The sequence below is a fragment of the Cornus florida genome, unplaced genomic scaffold (assembly GCF_030987335.1).
Source record: "Cornus florida cultivar Cherokee Brave unplaced genomic scaffold, ASM3098733v1 CherokeeBrave_3.0.0_Hap2_Chr01, whole genome shotgun sequence".
NCBI classification, from domain to species: Eukaryota; Viridiplantae; Streptophyta; class Magnoliopsida; order Cornales; family Cornaceae; genus Cornus; species Cornus florida.
The window spans coordinates 85127801-85149860 of NW_026775571.1; the positions used below are offsets into that span (position 1 = coordinate 85127801).

The window sequence follows — 22060 nt, forward strand, 5'->3', positions numbered from 1 at the left end:
TAAATTAAAATTGAAACTGGAGTTCACATACTACCCCTTACAAGTTAGTTTGTTACATTTATTGTGTTGGTATATACAGATTAGGGGATTCACTGATAAGCAAAGAGATCTAACATCCTCATTGTAGCCTTGCCTATTGATCGAGTTTTTCAGCATGATAATGTTCTGAATCTAGTCCTTGGGTTAAAAATCATTCATTTAGGTATGTGGCAATTGCTTTTGTTTTATTGTTACAGGTAGTGTATTGTAGCGAAGACCAGAAACCTGCCTGTAACTTTCAGACACAAAGGTCAATCGTGAATGTGGTTTTCGCATGCGACTTTCGACATAAGGTTCATTAAACCAAATTCAGAATTATATTTAATTCAGAATTATATACCATGTGAACTTAAGCCTCTGATATAATTCTCAAATTGTGATTGTTGATGGAGGCTGTACAGAAGCCTTCAAAGTGAGGAAAGAGAGCCCAATGTTTGGGTGTGCATATATATATATATATATGCACGGTCAAGTACAAAAACCCCTCTCCGTGATCGATATAGTAAAATACACCCGCGGGCTTTATTACAATGAGACTCCCTATTTACGTTTGACTTTAATTTTGTGTAAAATTACAATATTACCCTTTAATATATTAATTCTTTTATAATGATAAAAGTATTTTTATGTTAAATGACAACTTTGGCCCCAATTTATTTAACTTGTTTTCTGGAACAGCCCCGTGTCGACCCCCCGCCGCCATCCCTTCTCTTTCTCTCTCCACCTCCATCTCCCCCCAGCCACAAATGAATCGCTTCTCTCTCCACCATCTACCTCCGCGAGGGTCGCCCCGCTCCCTCTCTGTGTATATATATCCACGTGCCGCCTCTCCAAACCAGAAGGAATTGGTTGGAGATCCACGCCTAATTCCTCCTTCCGACCATCAGCAGAGAGGGACTCTCTCATAGCTCCCGGACCAGTTTTCTGCGACATTGAAATCGGCCATTTTTCACCGTCGAACGATGAAGAACCGTGTACTCGGTAGAACGATCCACATGCCGCCCTCCAACCCATAAGTTCGTTGTGTACTTGGTAGAACCAGACCTACAACCATCGAAATCGGCCAGTTTGGAGCAGTCGTGAGCTTTGCTGGAAGTATACACTTGGAGTTTGGAGCTGTCGCCGAACTTAATCACGAACTGGGTTTGGTTTCGCCGGCACTAGGAGCTTGCTAAGACTTTGCCGTCGTGGAAATGGGCCTGCACTTCACCTCCGTGCAGTTCTCTGTGTTCACGGTACCGGAGATATACCAGCATAGAGCTGACCGGAGCGGTGACAGAAACTCGCCGTGTGTTCACCAGATTTTTGTATGCAGGTCACGTGACCTACTGAAGTTTCGCCGAGGTCAGTAGTTAAGCTCACCGGAGAAGACACCGATGAGCTCTCGCCGTTTGGTGAGGGAAGATGTCGCTAGAACAAATGGCTCTGCAACTCACTAGTTAGGTCAATCTTAACCTGAAGGGTATATCCACAAAGTTCAGCTGTAAAAATAAATATTGGATAAGTAAAGTGAAGTCAACATTATCCTTTCAATAGATGGAGGGGTAAAACAGACAATTCGCATGATGTCACAGTAGGATGAATAACAGTTGAGTTGAGTGTAATCATATTTCAAATTTAAGTTGCTGTTTGATAAAATTTAAAATTTAGTATTTAAAATTTTAAGTATTAAATTTTAAATACCAAATGTATTAATTTAAAAATTTATTGGATAATGTTTTAATTTTAAGCGAATTTATTAAAATTGTTTATTATATATAAAAGCTGAAGTTTGAAAGTTATATATATTGCATTTTTTTTCTTAATATCTGATAATCATAACAATTTTATATTTATAATACAAAAAATATTAATAAAACAACAACATTCACTCAACTAAAATATATCAATTGAACAATGAATATTAATGTCAAATCTAATTATAAAAAAAAATATATAAATTCAAACTTAAATAATTAACAATATTCAAGCAGTACTCATACAAAATGTGAACATCTCAAAGAATAAAGAAAATACATGAAAAAGAATTCATATTTAGGAATAAAATTCTATTATATAAATAATTGATGAAAATTTTAAAATATATAGGTTTTGGATATCAAAAAGAATGTTACAAAAATTAAAGAAAATAAAATTTAAAACATATGAGTTTTGGATTACGGGTATTGAAAAGAGTGTTAAGAAAGTACGTGAAAACAATTCTTAGAATAAAATTATATTATATAAATAATTACATAATATTTATGTAGGGTATAAAAATAGTGTTACAAATATTAAAGAAAATATGTGAAATTGAATAGAATTTTGTTATATAAATAATTGTTTTCTATAACGAATCAATATGAATGGTAACCAAAAGGCTATATCCATGTTTAAAATATATCAAGTATAATTACGTTTTTTTTTTTATTTTTTTGAAATTTGTTCCATGTAATTCATTTTCATTAGCAACAACAAGCAATCAAATATATATGAATCAATTTAAATGTAACAAAAAGGCAATCTGTCGTGTTTAAAATATTTTAGGTAAAATTATATTTTTCACAAATTTGTTCTATCATGTAAAAGTAACAAAAAATAATAATAAATTACAACCAACAAAATATATATGGAGGAGTTTTTCAAACGAGAGAACTCAAACGCAGAGAGAAATTACAGAGAGGAGTCTAAAGAAATTGTAGAGAGGCCTAGAGAAATCGTAGAGAGAAACCCTAAAAGAGAGAACGCGATTGTATGAGAGTAGAGTAGTCATTGAAAAGCTATTTTTTAAACCCAATTACTTACCGTCTTCTGCAATAAACGATAAGTTACTTTCCCCAAGCGTAAAATTTTAGCCTCTTTTAAACGATACTTATCATATTAAGTGGTGTACTAAAATTTTATTAAAAAAACTTATTTTTAAAAATCACTTACCGTGTTTCGCATTCATTGCTGAATTAAGAAATAAAATAAAACAGGCCCTAAGTCGCATAAAGTCGGAGCGAATTAGAAAACAAGAATGTACAAAATTAAATTACAAATAATGAGAATTTGAGTAAGAAAGCATGCCGGAGCGTAAGCATGCTCTGAGCTTGAGAACGGGAGCATACGAAGAATTGTGTGACGTAGCTTCAAACTACGGTGTCACCGTAATAAAATCCAATCTTAACCAATTAGTGTGATACTCTCAAACTTCCAATCTTAACCAATGAGTGTAATACTCTCAAACTTTGGGAGAAGTGAGTGTAATTCACACAATAATTTAAAAAGTAGAAATACAAGTCACGGAAAATGATTATTTTGTCCAATTACAATAGGAGTTATGCACTAGGGACAAAATAGAAAGAAAAAAGACAAAATGGAATTTTCATATTTACTTTTTGCCAAAAAGTGGTCAAAATGGAGTTATTTGTACTTTTATTGAAAACAGTGACTGAAACGCACCGTTCTTGAAAATTGGGGAGTGATGGCGCTCAAGTTTGAGAAGGAAGGATGCATTGTGCACAAAAGCTATACAACAAGGGGTTTTCTACACTTAACCCATATATATATATATATATATGTAAATGCATATATTTAAGTATGTGAATACAGATTGAATTGCTTTTATTTTTAGAGAGAAAGATGTAAGCTTTGATATATAAAAGGCTATTTTAGTCTTTTTAGTTTTATTTGACTTCTCAATCAAACAATTTTAAGAAAATAATGGTAATTGCATATTCTGTTAACCGAGTCAACAGACAAGCTCTTACAGGGAAGTCAGAGTAGTTTTCAAAAATTAAGGGGTGCTGTGAGTAGGTTAGTTAATCTAAAAGGAAGGTCAATGTAATTTACCCTCAATTTAATCTTGTACCTGAAATATCAAGAACCGCTAAAATAAAACCACGTCAAAATTATAAATGCTGAACCATGCCAGTGCAAACACTATATTTTCAACATCACCTGCAATACACAGATACGTTAGCTAGAAACTTATTATATTGATTGTCTTGCCTGTATAATTTCTGGCAGGAGCTAAACCAACCACAAATCTTGCCATGTATGTGCCATTATACAAAACTGCACTCACAGGTGATTGGGACAAGGCTAAAGAATTCATCGGTTTGCATCCTCATGCACTAACTGCTAGAATCACAAAAAGGCGGGAAACAGCCCTTCACATTGCAGCAGGGGCCAAACAAACCGAGTTTGTGGAGGAGTTGGTCAAATTGATGGATCCAGAAGATTTAGCGTTGCAAAACAAGGCCAACAATACAGCACTTTGTTTTGCGGCTGCATCAGGAATTACAAGGATTGCAGAGATTATGGTGAAAAAGAACACGAACTTGCCAGCGGTGAGGGGTAGTACGGGAAAGACAGCACTCCACATGGCTGCTCTGTTAGGTTACAGGGACATGGTGCGATTTCTCTACTCGGTCACTGACTGAAAAGATCTAAGAAAGGAAGACTATTTCAGTCTACTTCTTGCTACTATCAGTTCTGATTTGTATGGTAAGGTTACATTCTACTTTGCATGCTTTCATATTGAAGAAACTGCTGCGAACAGGCTTATCAATCATGTCCTGCTATTCTTAGATGTAGCTTTGGACATACTCCTGCCCCGACCAGAATTAGCCATTGAGCAGGATTCAAATGGCGAGACAGCCCTTCATGCTTTAGCTCGAAAGCCTTCCGCATTCTCTGGCACAAGTCAGCTAGGAATCTGGCAGAGACGTATATATTCATGTTAGTTTCCCTATTTCCTTGTAAATTCATATTCTTACTAAATTTATAACCATCACAATGTTTTACAACTGTCAGATTCACTATGTCAATGTTCTGCCACCGCTACCGTCATGACTCAATAGCAAGGTTTTTCAGCATGCTAAATCTTTTTAAGTTTAGATTGAATTGCGAGCTTGGTATCTTAACAAACAAGCACGCGATATTGGGCTCTCCTACCTTAGGCTCTAAAATAGTTTGGCAAAGTTGCTATGTTGATTTCTGAGAGAAATATAACTCATTCCGTATGCCAAGAAGTTTTAACTTTTTGGCTCAGAAATTTTTATGATCAAAATCTTTTGTTTTTTTGTTTGGGCCTTTTTCTTTTCATTTCTTTTTGAAACCAGAAGAAAAAAGAAAATGAGGAAGAAAATTTTAACTTTTTGGCTGAGAAATCTCTATGATTGAATTTGTAGTATTGTTTTGGCTTTTTCTTTTCATTTCTTTTGGAAACCAGAAGATAAAAGAAAAAAGAAAATGAGGGAGAAAATACAGAGAGAAGATGTACATAATGGTGAAATTGAAGAAGAAAATGATGGTAAAGTTGAAAATTGTCAGCAATTAGTTGTTTACTGTTCAAGTTAATCATTTATGGGGCATAGAAAGCTTATACATTAGATTTGTGCTTGCTTGGTTAGGTTCTAAAGCACTAGCTAGCCTGTGCACAAGTAAACTGACTTGCACAGGTTTAGCTAAAAATAGCAGTAGGAACATTAGACTGCCACTTCATCAATATGAAAGAAAAATCACAAGGGAAGGAAGCTGAATGGTAGACAACCTGAGATAAAAGACTTTGCCTCCTCAATAGCAAGGTTTTAATTAAAAGAATGCCCAAGTTGAATTATTATAAGAGGAGGGAATATGGAAACATTTGAGAGAAGGAAGCTGAGAATATCTTGAAAATGGAACAATGCGGTCTTCTTGAGATGGACTCACATGGTCCCTTTGAGATTAAAATGTAGAAAAGAATTTGTCCGATTCAGTCCTTCACACCACTAGTAAGAAGTTAGTTTGAGGCCAACCTGGATGATAGGAACATGAATAGGTAAAAGAATGAAGAACTTCTACAAATTTGAACACTGGATATCAAAATCATTAGTTTGTATTCAGAATATATAATTTAACTTTATTCATCTTGAAGGGATCCACATGCAAACACCGGATGCATCTAGCAACACCTCTAGCTTGTCCAAACACCAGAATCACAAAAACTCCCAAGGTCTGTACTTACTCTCTATCTTTATCTGTCTCTTAAGAATTCAAACAACCCAATTATGGCATGTCGTTAGACTTCACAATCTTGGTCAAAATCTTGTACAAGACACTAGAAACATAACCATACAACTATTTAACAAAGATAAAAATTTCAATACTTTTTTCCCAAAAAATAAGAACTTTCAAATTTAGTGAAATATAATTAGTGTATTGTTCTACTTATTAAATTTATTTTTCTCAACAAAATATGATTGTTTTTTTTTTTTTTTTTTTTTTTTCAGAAAATAGAAATTACATAATATTAAGGAGTCTGAATACATTCGGTTAAATAAAAATTGAAAAGTTATGTTAGGAATTCCAGTCTCTCTCTACTTCACTAAAATATTTTGGCACCTAGCCACCTTACCAAAGAAAGAAAAAGAAAAAAGATTAGTTTGGCACACAGCAGAAGTTATAGATATGGCAATTAGTTTCTTATCTACATCTTCACTTGTTCATTGACTTGCTTAGTTTTACTTCCGACTCTAGGAATGAAGGATGTTCGAGGGGAAAACTTAATAAGCATGCATGCCCTAAAGTTGCTCAAGTGTCTTTGGGAACAAGTTCTGTTATTGGATGACTCACACATAAGGGACTTACTTAAAAGCCCTTCACGACCATTATTTGTTGCTGTAGAGTTCGGAAACTTTGAGTTTATCGCTGAGCTTATTTCATCCTATCCCGATCTAATTTGGAAAGTAGATGGGCAAAGCCGAAGCATATTTCATATTGCAGTTATGCATCGCCAAGAAAAGATATTCAAACTTATTTATGGCATAGGAGCGCATAAGGATTTAATTACTTCTTATAGAGATACAAAGAACAATAACATGCTACACTTGGCTGGAAAGTTGGCTCCTTCAGATAGACTTAATACTGTCTCCGGTGCCGCACTTCAGATGCAACGAGAATTATTATGGTTTAAGGTAATTGCTAGTTTAAAATTTAAATTTCTTTTTAATCTTTATTATTCTCATTTAAAATGAAAATTTGTTTTTGTAATGTTTTATTCTTCTCAACATTCAAAGGAAGTGGAGAAGAATGTCCTACCATCATACAGAGAGATAAGAAACACAGAAGGGCAAACAACCCAAATGTTATTTACTAAGGAGCATAAGAAATTGGTCAAAGAAGGAGAAGTGTGGATGAAGGACACTGCCTCATCATGCATGCTTGTCGCAACGCTTATTACCACAGTGATGTTTGCTGCAATTTTCGCTGTACCGGGAGGGAACAATAACGAAGGCACCCCCATTTTTCTTACAGCCAAGCCATTCATAATTTTTGCCATATCAGATGCATCTGCTCTTTTCTCCTCAGTCACTTCTATATTAATGTTTTTATCCATCCTTACGTCACGATATGCCGAAAAAGATTTCCTCAACTCCTTACCAAATAGGTTGATTATTGGTCTTACAACCCTCTTCTTTTCTATAGCATCAATGCTTATCGCTTTTGGTGCAACCTTTTTTGTTCTACTTGGCAATCAACTGGCATGGATTGTCATCCCTGTGGCACTAGCCACTGCTATTCCAGTAACATTATTTGCATTTTTGCAGTTCCCACTATTGGCTGACATGATGCATTCTACTTATGGACAAGGAATCTTTGCTCGGAAACATAAAGATATGCTAATGTATAACATTTTTTAGAATGTTATATTCATCATGTGAACTTGTGAAGCGCGTTAATTATTTCTTATTGAAACATCCAAGGTGTGTGGAAACAATATTTTTCAGATATATCAAGTTTACTTCTATATAACTTGGTCATCTCAATATGATCTATGTTGTTCAAAGTCAGGATGACTCCTCAATCAAAAGCGTAATAGAACATTGAAGTAAGAGATGCTGAATTAGTTACATGATGCCTGCCATGCTAGAAAGAAGGCGAAAACTTTATCTTGATTCACTTTTGCATTAGTTTTTTTAAAAATAAAATAAAATAAAACTTTTTAAAACTTTTATTTGTTAGGAGAGATTTGATAGCCAACGGCTGAAAACTCTTCTGAATATTTACGACCATGTCTTTTGGCTAGAGTTGTGAAGTAGCCTATAAATATCTCGTTTCTCCAACAGATTGATCTACAATGAACTTCTATTCTGCCTTCCTATTACTTCCTAAAACTATCGCTTATTTCCATTCTCCTTTCTCATTTCCTGCAACGAAAAATACAATCTTCTATATTTTCAGTTTTATATATTTGAGTTTTTGGACAACATGACATGAAAGACTTGGTGACTGTACTAATGTTAACGTGCGCTTGGAAGGCACTGGAGTTGTATCTTGGAACCTTTCATAGTCCGTTAGGACCTGGAGTGTTATAAAGGCTGTAGGATAGTGCAAGACTGCGTGCCTCTGCATTATACAGGCCAGAGTTTCTTTACTCACTTTAAATTCAGTAGCAGTTTATCATATTGATTTTATAACACTGGCCTATTATTTCATAGTGATTTTCTTATATTATATTATATACGGTTGTTATTAAAAACGAAGTCTATAAATAAAATCTTTGTTTGTTATTATTTTATTTTTATTATTGTTGGTATAGAATTAATATCGAAAAATCCCCTAAGATATATTACATTGCATTTCTAAGAGAGTGGCACATTTCCATATGTCCATTTTGGAGAGAAACTTTTTAAGGCGACATGTAAGTATTGCATTGTTCCCTTTGAAAATTACTAAGTTACACTTTCAACTTTGAATATATATATATAATTAAGTTTCAAAATTTTCAAAACTTCAAGAATATTTTATGGAAAGATGTGAAATGTGTTGTTTGAATATTTTAAGTGGACAAGTATTTTGGAACAACCCAAAAAGGAAAGATGGACAACTAAATTGGGATAGAGGGAGTATTTTATTAACACAAGGTAAATTTGTAGATTCAGCAATACTCAAAGACTCTTCAGCATAACTTCAGGGTTCATTTGGATGAATGAACGGATTTTAAATCAAGGGATTTGAGTTTACGCAAAAGCTTGGCTATTGAAAGTTGGATTCCAAAATTCAAAGTGATATTAGATTAGGGGTATAAGAGAAATATTTTATGACAATCATTGGCAACTATAATCCTTGACGGGTATAAGAGAGATATTTTATGACAATCATTGGCAACTATAATCCTTGACGGGTATAAGAGAAATATTTTATGACAACCATTGGCAACTAGAATCATTGCTGGAGTGGATTTCAAATTACTCCTTCTACCGTGTTATTTTTAAAACCCACTATATAATGTTGAGTATTTTAAATCTATATATATAACTCTCTTAAATCCATTCATTTCAAATCCTCTCAAATTCATCAAGCTATTATTCTTCCACCATTGAACCTAAATCCATTAATTGAAATCCTTCGATCCAAAAGGAACCATAAGGTTTCAATAGTTCATCAAAGAAGTAAGATTGTCATAGAAAATCCTTTCTTTGGGCTTTGCTCAAAGCCCTGCAGGTGGTTTGGAGTGAGAAAGCTACCGAGCTTAGAAAACAAGGCACTCCAATTAAAACTTCATATTGATTGATCTTCTTAAATTGATTAAATAATTTTTCATCCTTCATCTCCCTGTAACTCCCATAGCATCTTCAAGTGGATTGTGTTATCAAACAATTGAAACCATATATTATCCTACTTCTTGACTTAAAGAATGATCTTCATATCCATCCCTGAATTTCTAAGAACTTTAGAATGTTATAGAGTATATTTTTCTTGTGAAGCGTGCTAGATTCAGACTACACAATTCAACCCTAAGACTAAGCAATACTCTGAGACAAGTGAGCACACTTTAGGGTTCCTTTGCATAAATGAATGGATTTCAAATCATGGGATTTGAGTTTATGTAAAAGGTTGGCTATTGAGAGTTGGATTCAGAAGTTCAAGGTGATGTTAGATTAAGGGTTTAAGGGAAATGTTTTATGACAATCATAGGCAACTTGAATCCATTCCAGCGTGGATTTCAAATTACTCCTCATACCTTGATATTTGAAATTCATATATATAATTCTCTTAAATCCATCATCATCCTTGCCTTAATCCCATATGAATATTCATATGGGATTAAGGCAAGGATGATGATGATGATGAATTTAAGAGAATTATATTTGTTACACCAGTGAACCTAAATCCATTCATTTGAAATCCTTCAACTTTAATGGAATCTTAAGGTTTCAACTTTCAATAGTTCACCAAAGGAGTAAGATTGTCATAGAAAATTCTTCATTTGGGCTTTTCTCATAGTCCATAGGTGGTCTGGAGTGAGAAAGCTACCAGGTTTAGAAAATAAGGCATTCCAATTAAAACCTCAAATATATACTGATCTTCTTATTTTTCTAAGAAATTGATTAAATCTTCTTTAATCCCCAATCTCCCTGTAGCTCCCATATCCATCACTCAATAATCTTTTCAATCTTCATTGGATTGAATTACCAAACAATCGAAACCATCAATCATCCTACTTCTTGACTTAATAAATGATCTTCATATCCATCCCTGAATTTAAGAGTTTCTAGAATGTTATGAAGTATATTATTTATGTGAAGCACGCTAAAAATTTGTTATTAAAACTTCAAAAAGTGTGAAAACAAATGTTTTCAAAGATATCATGTTTAGTTCTATATCTTGGTCATCTCAATATGATATCTGCTGCCCAAACTCAAGATGTTTCTTCAATAAAGTTGTAACCATAATAGAATTCTGAAGAGGTGTTAAATTAGTTACATGATGTCTGCCATGCTAGAAAGAGGAGGAGAGCTTTTCTTTTCCCTATATCTTGGTTCATTTTCTCTTGCACTGCCATTTAGATATACCATGTTGCATTTCTAAGATATGGGCACAAATTCCATATCATCATTGGTTATTTTTATTAACACAAGACATATTTGTAAGATAAGGTTTGGTATCAAACAACACAAGTCAACTCTATAAATAAGCAGTAGTCTTAGACAAACGAGTGCAATTTTAAGGTTCTAGCAGTTCACCAAAGGCACAAGATTGTCATAGAAAATTCTTCATTTGGGCTTTTATCATAGGTCGTTCGAAGTGGGAAAATTACAGGATTTCTTGGATAAAAACAAGGCATTCTGATGAAAACTAAATATATATTGATCTTTTTCTTTTTTTAAGAAATAAATTAAATCTTCTTCAATCATTCATCTTCTTGTAACTCCTACATATCAATCACTTGATAGTATTATCAAAAAATTGAAACCATCAATCAATCCTTCTACTTGACTTGAGAGAACAATCTTTGCACAATATAAACAGTTTAAAAAGAAAGCAAAAAGGCAGAAACAACTATCTAAAAGATGTCTTCAGCGAATGAGGGTAAAAGGAGACCTAATAATCAGATTTATAAAAATTAGACACTGTCTCCAAGATCCTGAATTTAATGTTGTGGCAGAAATATCATGCATAAGTAGGATATGGTTCTGGTATAGTTGTGTTAGATGACTCAAAACAATATTGGACCCTGCTTTAATGCTATATTTGGTAGGAGGGAAGAAAGGGGGAGGAAGGTAAGAGAGGAGGGATGGAGCAAGCTTCCGATCCCATTTTTGGTAGAGCAGAGAAGGGGAGGAATAAATTGAATGGAAAAGGAGAAATCCCTCCCGGTCCACCATTTTGTTTCCATTCAAAATTGAGCTGACTAATATTAGTTGGATAAATTACGAAAGATGTTATTACCCATATTTATTAACTCTTAATTTATTCAGTGAGAGCTACAAAAGTAAAATAAGACCCAAAAACCCCCTCTACATTTCCTCCTGGCTCCAACTAAACAATAGAAGGTGTCACCCAACCAACTTCCCTTCCCTAGAATATAACTTTCATCCATCCTTCCATCCTCCTATCAAGCCAGTAATATATTTTAGCATTATTTCGGGCTATTAGGTTCAGGTGACTGATTTGCTACAGTCCAAATCAAGATTTAATTGGTAAAAATACCAATGAATTTGCTTTTATATATATTTATAGGCTCAATTTACTCAATTTTTTTTGAAGAAAAAAGAAAACCTAAAACATGGATCAAACAACAGTAAATCTTCATGTAAATAAAAATTTTCTTTCAAAATAAAGAAAACTCTATCACAGAGTACTCAGAATCTGCATGTACCTGTGTCCGTATAGAGAGAATATAGCGCAGATAGAGCTCCGGCTTTGCCCCAATTCAGATGTGATTTTACCCCAAATAAAAAACCTAGCCTCTCACTATGTACATAAAATAAAAAGAAGTGAGACATAATGAATTAGCAGAGAGAGCTATAGAGAGAAAAATTGAAAGAAATGGAATGTATTACCGTCGGACGGCGAAGGATGGAATTGTCTGACGCCACCGGAGCTCCAGTCTAAGTTATTTGCTTTAGCTTACATCATCAATCTCACTTTAACGCGAATCCAAAAACCAAACTCGACTCCACACTCCACACTCCTATAAGACAAACTGTTAATTTTGATTTTTTTAATAAAAAAATAGATTTTTATTACATTAATTGAAAAAACTAAATGAATGTTGAATTTGTTTATATAAAATGATGTATTGAAAGTTTGAAATTAGACAAAATTTAATTTAAATTTTTTTCAATTTCACTTTCATTACACAATCCCTTGTAATCAAGCAGGGCGTAATAATATTTAAATTTTGGATTAAATGCTCTCACACCCCCCTGATGTTTCAGTTTATTACTCTCGTATTAACCTCAGTCAATTTTGCTAATACACTCCCACGAGATTTGGTTTATCTTGTTGCGACACCCCTTTCTTTCAAATTGATAAAATATAATGCCTAAATTACCCTCCATAATTTTATGTAAATATAATGTCAATTTAATGAATCAAAATAACCTAACAATTCTTCCCTAGCAAAGCCAAACACCACCACAAGCACAGTACCACTAAAAGAGCAGAAAACAAACCATAGTCACCCCAACCACCACCACCACCTGGGAGAGAAAAAAATAATAATAAAATAGAAGCCATGGCCATCACTATTTCTGCAAAGTAATTCATATAGAATTTACCAAAAAAAAAAAAAAAATTAGAAACAGAGTTTAGTTTACCAAAAAAAAAAAAACCATTTTTGTTTCCAAATAAATAAAATAAAATAAAAATCCATTTTATTTTCCTTCCATTTCTCAGCAACCAAACAGAGAGTGGTTTACCAAAAAAAAAAACTCTTTTGGTAACCACTCTACCTCTTGACAAATATATATATATATATATATATATATATATATATATGGGAATTAAGAAATAGCCCTCCCTCTTCCCTTGCCTCACCATCAAGATCCGCCCTTCCTCTTCCCTTGCCTCACCGTCAAGATCCGCCCTCCCTTTTCCTTTGCCTCATAAGTCGAGTTGGAACAGCGACCACAGATCCACCGAACTCAGTTGTGTGCGTCACCATAGATATTGGCGAGCTTTTCAGAGACACAATTCCATCATAACTTCATCAAAACCTGTCTTCTTTGATCCAACCAATGCTCTGGTAGTGATACTGTAAACTGGATCTCTGATCCATTGATTCCGATTTTCCGACTACATCACCACCATATCTACCGCACAACCAACATCATTCCGACGTGCCAATATGACCACCACCATTGCCCCTTCATCCTCTACCTCATTTTTACCATAATAGGGACCTTTACGGAAGAGTAAATTCAAACAATTTGGACAATACTTTCCTCCTACGCTAGTAGCAGTAGGAACTCTCTCCTTTAAGTGTTGTTTGATGATGAGTAATTATTTATTAATTTAAATATTATTTAAATGTTATTTTATATTTTTAAAAGGAACGAATTTGGATAGTAGTAATGGACTAATCCAACGGGAGCCGGCTCCCATTTTGGATGGAGCCACCTCCTTTCTGCGAAAGGAGCCGACTTCATTCCAACCATTGAAGTTGGCTAATTTGGCTGTGGCTTAAAAAACAAAAGGAGAACCACCACCATATTGCAAGTAAATTCACCTGGAAGACTCCCAAAACAGCCCGAATGTAATCCGAGTGATCGGATTCCCCTTGAGTTTGACTTTGACCTTCTTTTCATTGCTCTTCCAATGCTTGACATCTATCAATCTCTAAGGCACTGGAATTAACCTTGTTTAGTATCCAAAGTCTAAAAGTAAAGAATGAAACAAAGTACGACTAAAACGAGAAAGTAAAGATTAAAATTGAACACATTTATGGCCCAAAAGGCACAATGCTCTAATTCAACCAGGAGGTGACATGCCTTACTGTAAACGAGCCGGTATGGTGACCCTAAGCCAAGGCTGCCAAATGGACTCCTGCCATGTGCCTTGCGTCCGGACACCAAAGGCAACGAGCTTATTTGTATTTTTATCTATTTCAAGTTAGCGTATTGTGACTGAGCTACACGTTCGTGCTCTGAACAAGTCCAAATCAGCTAGGGAAAGGTGTTGATGCTAGGAGGTGATATAAGACCGAGTTAAGTATATCCATTTAATAGAGAATTTTCAACTCTACATTTCGTTTAAACTCTTTGGAAACACCGTGAACGAAAAATAACCAAAATGAAAAAAATAAATAAATAAATAAACAACGGAAGAAACGGCGTCGAAAACCGAGTCATGTACAAAAAGATATGCCCCGAACAAGTTCGACGAGACTCAGGTTAGTTGAATGAATAGGGTGGACGCAAGGGTGCACGTTGGTGTGCATGTACCTCGAGGGTGGGAACACTTGTGTGTGTGCACCCTTGTGGTGTGGCATGGTGTTGGCTAGCCTCTTCGTGACCCGGGGTGGTTGAATGAATGATGAAGGGGGGAGGGACGAATCGGAAGCAAATATTTTGTGGAATTTGGCAACATTATTTGCTTTTCATCTGATTTAAGCTTTTATAGCGACAACTCATATAAGATAGATCTCAAAACACCAATGCGCTAGTTTTTTGTTTTTTGGAAGGTTAAACAAACTCACCCATGCCTCCATTGAGGCTTGAATCCTCGACCCTTTCTTTGGAAAGGTTGGTTTGTACCTGGGCTATTGCCCATCTGGCATGCTTTACTTTTTTTGTTTTACCTATACATATGTATAAATTTAATGCCACATTGGTCCCTTATTTAGGCTAATGTATTTTGTAAAGTGTGTGAAAATAAATATAATGGTGAAAAGCTATTGAGACAGATATGTTCTCGCACGTGTTATGCACGTGCCATCACGTGTTGTGTAGTTATGACGTATCTGCAAGTGTTATGCATGAACATGTGACCAATGTACTAACACATTACCGGCGGTTTAAAACACCCCCCAAAGTAATATATATATATGTGTGTGTGTGTATATATATATATATATATATGAAGAGACTTTGTGTAGAGTATATATATAATTTAATAAATAAAGTAAATATGTTATCCATATTTTTTTTCGAAAGATAATATGTTATCCATTTGATTAATAATATTATTTTTAAATTAAATGGTAGGCTGTCAGGCGCTCTGCAAAGGCTCAGAAACCTAGAAAAGGTAATTTTCAGGCGATGCGAAGAGAAAAAGAACAAGTAAATTCCTCTTATGAGTTCAGTATTGCCTTAATTAAAAGGACTTTTACAGTGACTAAAATAGTAACATTTTGAGAATAGAAAGGAGATAAAATATAGATATAGAAGGTGATAGAGAGAATAAATAGAAAGTGGGCTCTCGATTTTTCGTATTTCCTAATTGTTATCCACCATCTCATGAGTTTGTTTTTGAAAACACGAGAGAGAAAGAGAGAGAGAGAGAAGAAAAGGAAGGAGGGATAGGGGGTTAAGGAAGAACAAAATATCTCTCATTTCCCCCTCGAATAGACTCTTCTTTTTTGTTTTTAAGGGAATGTTGTTATGTTGCCTTGAGGGGTGCACTAATCCTTTGAATCCGGTACGTTTTGATTCTCACTTTTCTTACATAATGTTCCAAAAGCTGTTTCTTTATTTGATACAGAATGTGAATAACAGTAAGGGAATGCCACTGCTAAAATATTGTTAGAATTAAGAATGATGAACATCATTTTCTCCATAGTGCATTCTAATAAAAACCTTTCCAAAATACTAAGACATTCAGCCTAGTTTCGAGATTATTCATTCAATTGTAGTATGCCTCGCATCTGAAGTTTTGGATTCTCCAATAGCTTTTCATTATTGCTTTTGTAGTACCGTGCTTAAGGACTACGTGAAGTGATGGATCTGGATAAAGTTAGAGAGCAAATAGGTGAAGGGCCATCCCAACCAGATATGGTTTCAAGGGCAGCGGGCTTATTTATGTTTTTGTCTATTTCAGGTCAGCGTATTGTGACTAAGCTAGACATTCGTCCTCTGAACAAGTCTAAATCAGCTAGGAAAAATGCTAGAAAGGCTCAGAGAGATGCTGATGCTAGGAGGTGATGTAGGACCGAGTTAAGTATATCCATTGAATAGAGAATTTTTGTGATACCCCCGGATTTCCGATTGTGGGTTGGCCAAGCCCGCGCCCGAATACCCGAGGATATCAAAAACAAATCGGCAATAAACGAACACAGAGTACAAAAGAATAAAGAAAAATAAATAAAATGCTGACAAGAAACTAAAATGATAATCTAATAATAAACCTCATAATATATTTCCATTAATTAATAAACTCTTCTGATACAATTGATCCTCTAAAATACAACTCGGGAATCCATACTGTGTGGACCCCTAGAAAATCCAAATTAAACAAATGACAATAATAACTGTCTAAATTAGAAAACTAAATCATAAAGGAACTCCTATGTAGTATCGGAAGAATGAAGTAGACGGATCCCCGCTCAGCACGAACAACCTCTACTCTTGACGAACACCTGAAAAATAATAGTGGGTCAGGCCCACAAACAAGTTCTACTTTACTACAGTCCAAGCAGAGATCCGATACACGTATACATCCTAGTCAATCTAACAGTAACTAGTAGTCCGTATATATATATATATATACACACACTAAAGGAACCTCACTAAACTATAGGGTTGTCTCAACCTGAATAGTAGGCAATATGCAAAACGCACATATAGTGGGCATGAATACCTAGACCTATCAGGGTACACAACTACACTATATCTAGCTACACATCCCTGGCGATATACGCGCCCTAACCACTGATCCTGAGACTCAAGCTCATATCATGGCACCATTCTTATATATATAAAATTTAGTAACCATCCTATCTAGTATAAATTAATCCTCAATAAGTCATTCAACTTGTTCAGCTGACCTGACTTGAATATAAGTAGGACTTAACATTTTAGTTAATCAATTCCCTTATATAATAAATTAATCCTCCATAAGTCATTCAACTTGTTCAGCTGACCTGACTTGAATATAAGTAGGACTTAATATTTTAGTTAATCCATTCCCTTATATAAAATAGGTAGAACTTAACTGATAAGTTAATCCGTCCCTAGAATGCCACCGTCCCATACTGGTGCATTAAACCACACAATCCAATAATTGATGTAACGATTAAAGAAATATATCAAACAATCAAGAAATAACTATGATAATATGATATTAAGTTATCACAAAATAGGAATGACTTATTATTTATTTAAGCTTCCTATATCATATGTCCTACACAAACTGAATCTTATACATAATATATTTTATTATACCGTCAAATAAGCATTCTCCATATCTAATTTATCATACACATTTAATCTCAATTGCTAAAACATTTTAAAAAATTAAATCCATTCGTTTGTTTAAAACATTCAAATAGCAAGCATCATTATGATTGAGTCTATTTAAATTTATTTAAACTCAAACCTAGTTCCTATTTAATGTTCAGAAATCCTAGGCATATTTCTACATTCCATCATCCCACAGATATGAAAAATATATAATTTAAACATGTAAAAATTTACACCGGAAATCAAATCAAAATCATGCATTTATCAATTCATAACACAAGAACAGATATGAACCAAATTCATAAAATCTATGTTCTAATCCAATTAAACATGCATAATTATTTAATTTTATGTGTTTAATAAATCTTGGAATTTCCTTGGCATGTACAGAAACACGAATCAAAAGGAAAGAGATAGAAGAAGAACTTGCATTAAACTTTCAGATTGAAAGTTAAACTTCTTCTTCCTTGATCTTCTCTCTACAGGGTTTTTTTTCCCTCCTTCATTCATTTTCCTCCTTCCCTCTCTAACTCTCTCTCTCTCTCTAGAATATATCACGTGAATATTTCTAATCCCCTTTTACAACCTATAACTATATATTTATAGGCTAAATAAAATAACCCTAACCCTTTTCCCAATCCAAGTCAACCTAAAAAAATAAATATTAAAAAGGTAAGTAAAATATGTTACGTATATAATTTATGTATATCTTTATTAAATAAATAAATTATAAACATCCCATTATTTATTAATGAATTATTCAATAATACTTAAGTTACCATAATATTATAAAGTAACTTAAAACATAACACGTATCAAATCTATGTATATTTTTATTATTTAAATATAAAACATATACATCAGATTGAATATTACTACCCAAGTTATTATAAAAGTAATTAATAAATTACTTTTCCTTTTATATATATTAAAAAGGTAACTAAAATATGTTACGTATATAATTTATGTATATCTTTATTAAATAAATAAATTATACGCATCCCATTATTTATTAATGGATTATCCAATAATACTTAAGTTACCATAATACTATAAAGTAACTCAAAACATAACACGTATCAAATCTATATATATTTTTATTATTTAAATATAAAACATATACATCAGATTAAATATTACTACCCAAGTTATCATAAAAGTAACTAATAAATTATTTTTCATTTTATATATATTAAAAAGGTAAGTAAAATATGTTACGTATATAATTTATGTAAATCTTTATTAAATAAATAAATTATACACATTCCATTATTTATTAATGAATTATCCAATAATACTTCAGTTACCATAATATTATAAAGTAACTTAAAACATAACACGTATTAAATCTATGTATATTTTTATTATTTGAATATAAAACATATACATCAGATTAAATATTACTATCCAAGTTACCATAAAAGTAATTAATAAATTACTTTCTCTTTTATATATATATATATAATATATATCTATATATTTACATGCACAACTATCCATGGGTAATAATCTATACGCATTCAACCTCCTATCCAAGTAGTCTATGGAACCCAATTGGTTGGCCTATTAATATTAACCATAACCATAAAAGAAAAATAAAATAAAATAATAAAAAAAGAAAATATTTAATTTACAATTAATCAAAACACCATTTAAGCACATAATCTAATTAAACAATTAACACATAGACAAATAAAAATAATACATAGACACATAATCAAGTAATCAAGTAATACCTAATTCAATTAAACACATAAGTAATTAGTCAAATAATCAATTAAATAATTAAAAATACAATTAAAACAAACAAATAAATACCGAGACTATCCTTTTAAAATTAGGGGTATTACAATTTTCAACTCTACATTTCATTTAAACTCTATGGAAACACCATGAACGAAAAGGAACTGAAATGAAAAAAAAAAAAAAATGAACAATAGAAGAAACGGCGTCAAAAACCGAGTCCCGTGTAGAAAGATATGTCCCGAACAAGTTCGGTGGGACTCAAGTTAATTGAATGAATGGGGTGGACGCAAGGGTGCACGTTGGTATCATGTACCTCGGGGGTGGGAACACTTGTGTGTGTGCACCCTTATGGTGTGGCATAGTGTTGGCTAGCCTCTTCAGTACTCGGGATAGTTGAATGAATGATGGAGGGGGGAAGGACAAATCAGAAACAAATATTTTGTGGAATTTGGCAACATTGTTTGCTTTTTATCTGATTTAAGCTTATATAGCTGTAACTCATATAAGATAGATCTCAAAACCCTAATGCGCTACTTTTTTTTTTTTTCAAAAGGTTAAGCAAACTCACACACCCATGCCTCCATTGAGACTTGAATCCTCGACTCCTTCTTTGGAAAGGTCGGTTTGTACTTGGGCTATTGCCCATTTGGCATGCTTTACTTTTTTGCTTTACCTATACATATGTATAAATTTAGTGCCACCTTGGGTCCGTTGTTTAGGCTAATGCATTTTGTAAAGCGTTTTAAAATAAATATAATGGTGAAAGGCTATTGAAACGGATCTGTTCTCGCACGTGTTATGCATGTGACATCACGTGTTATGTAGTTATGACGTATCTGCACGTGTTATGCACGAACATGTGACCGATGTACTAACACATTACCGGCGGTTTAAAACACCCCCAAAAGTAATATATATATATATATATATATATATATATATATATATATATATATATATATATATATTTGCATGTGCCATCACGTGTTATGTAGTTATGACGTATCTGCACGTGTTATGCACGAACATGTGACCAGTGTACTAACACATTACCGGCGGTTTAAACCACCCCCAAAAGTAATATATATATATATATATATGAGGAAACTTTGTGTAGAGTATATATATAATTTAACAAATATAGTAAATATGTTATCCATATTTTTTTTGAAAGATAATATGTTATCCATTATCCATTTGATTAATAATATTATTTTTAAATTAAATGGTGGGCTGTCAGGCACTCTATAAAGGCTTAGAAACCTAGAAAATGTGACTTTTAGGCGATGCGAAGAGAAAGAAAACAAGTAAACTCCTCTTATGAGTTTAATAGTGCCTTAATTAAAAGGACTTTTACAGTGAATAATATAGTAACAATTTGAGAATAGAAAGGAGATAAAATATAGATATAGAAGGTGATAGAGAGAAGAGATAGAAAGTGGGCTCTCGATTTTTCGTATTTCCTAATTGTTATCCACCATCGCATGCATTTGTTTTTGAAAACACGAGAGAGAGAGAAAAGAAAAAGAATGAGGGATGGGGGTTAAGGAGGAACAAAATATCACTCATTTCCCCCTCGAATAGACTCTTCTTTTTTGTTTCCAAGGGAATGTTGGTATGTTGCCTTGAGGGGTGCACTAATCCTTTGAATCCGATTCCTTTTAATTCTCACTTTTCTTACATAATGTTGCACAAGCTGTTTCTTTATTTGATACAGAATGTGAATAACAGTAAGGGAATGCCAATGCTGAAATATTGTGAGAATCAAGAATTATGAACATTATTTTCTCCATATTACATTCAAACAAAAACCTTTCCAAAATACTTAGACATTCAGCCCAGTTTCGAGATTATTCATTCAGTTGAAGTATGCCTCGCATCTGAAGGTATGGATTCTCCAATGACTTTTCATTATTGTTTTTGTAGTACCGCGCTTAAGGACTACGTGAAGTGATGAATCTGAATGAAGTTGGAGAGCAAACACGTGAAGGGCCATCCTAACCAGAAAGGGTTTTAATAGGATAGGGCCGAGATAGAGAGGTAAAATAAATTGTACTTTATTAAAGGTTCCATTAGCATGGCAACAAATTTGTTCTTCTTCTTGAAAGGATTCTTTTGTAGGTCTTTGAAGAAGTAAACCTGCCCATCCTTGTGCTCATGCATCTGTTTGAATTATTGTGTAACTATTTTCAAGTAGGAGTTGTAATGGTTCTAACTGAGTGACTAAAGATTTAATTTTTTTAACTAATTTTATGTCTTGAGTATTAAAATATTTTTGATCATTTTTTCCTAATTTAGAATATAATGGTCCTACTAATTATCCTAATTTTGGAATAAAATTACTGATTTTTGGATATTTGGTTTTGGATTTGCTTGATATATATATATTGATTTTTGGATTTTGATATCGGTTTTGGGATATTCAGCTTTTTAATGCTATATGCCATGGATCAAATATATCAATGGCAAATTCTTTAGAAAAATTTGTCTTCGACAATAGAATCGTGACCATAGGTTGTTGATTTTGTTAAAAATGGAGGATAAGATATTTTTGTGAATGGAGTTTGGCTTTAATTTGTGCATCATTTCTAAAAATACATCATATGTTATATACTATGTTTAGAATTCATCTTTGAACTTGT

At 33.3% G+C, this 22060-nt stretch overlaps 1 pseudogene; it reads left to right on the forward strand.

The window, feature by feature from the left end:
* Positions 1-1232: 1232 nt before the first annotated feature.
* On the forward strand, positions 1233-7685 carry LOC132276635 (ankyrin repeat-containing protein NPR4-like; annotated as a pseudogene).
* Positions 7686-22060: the final 14375 nt, after the last annotated feature.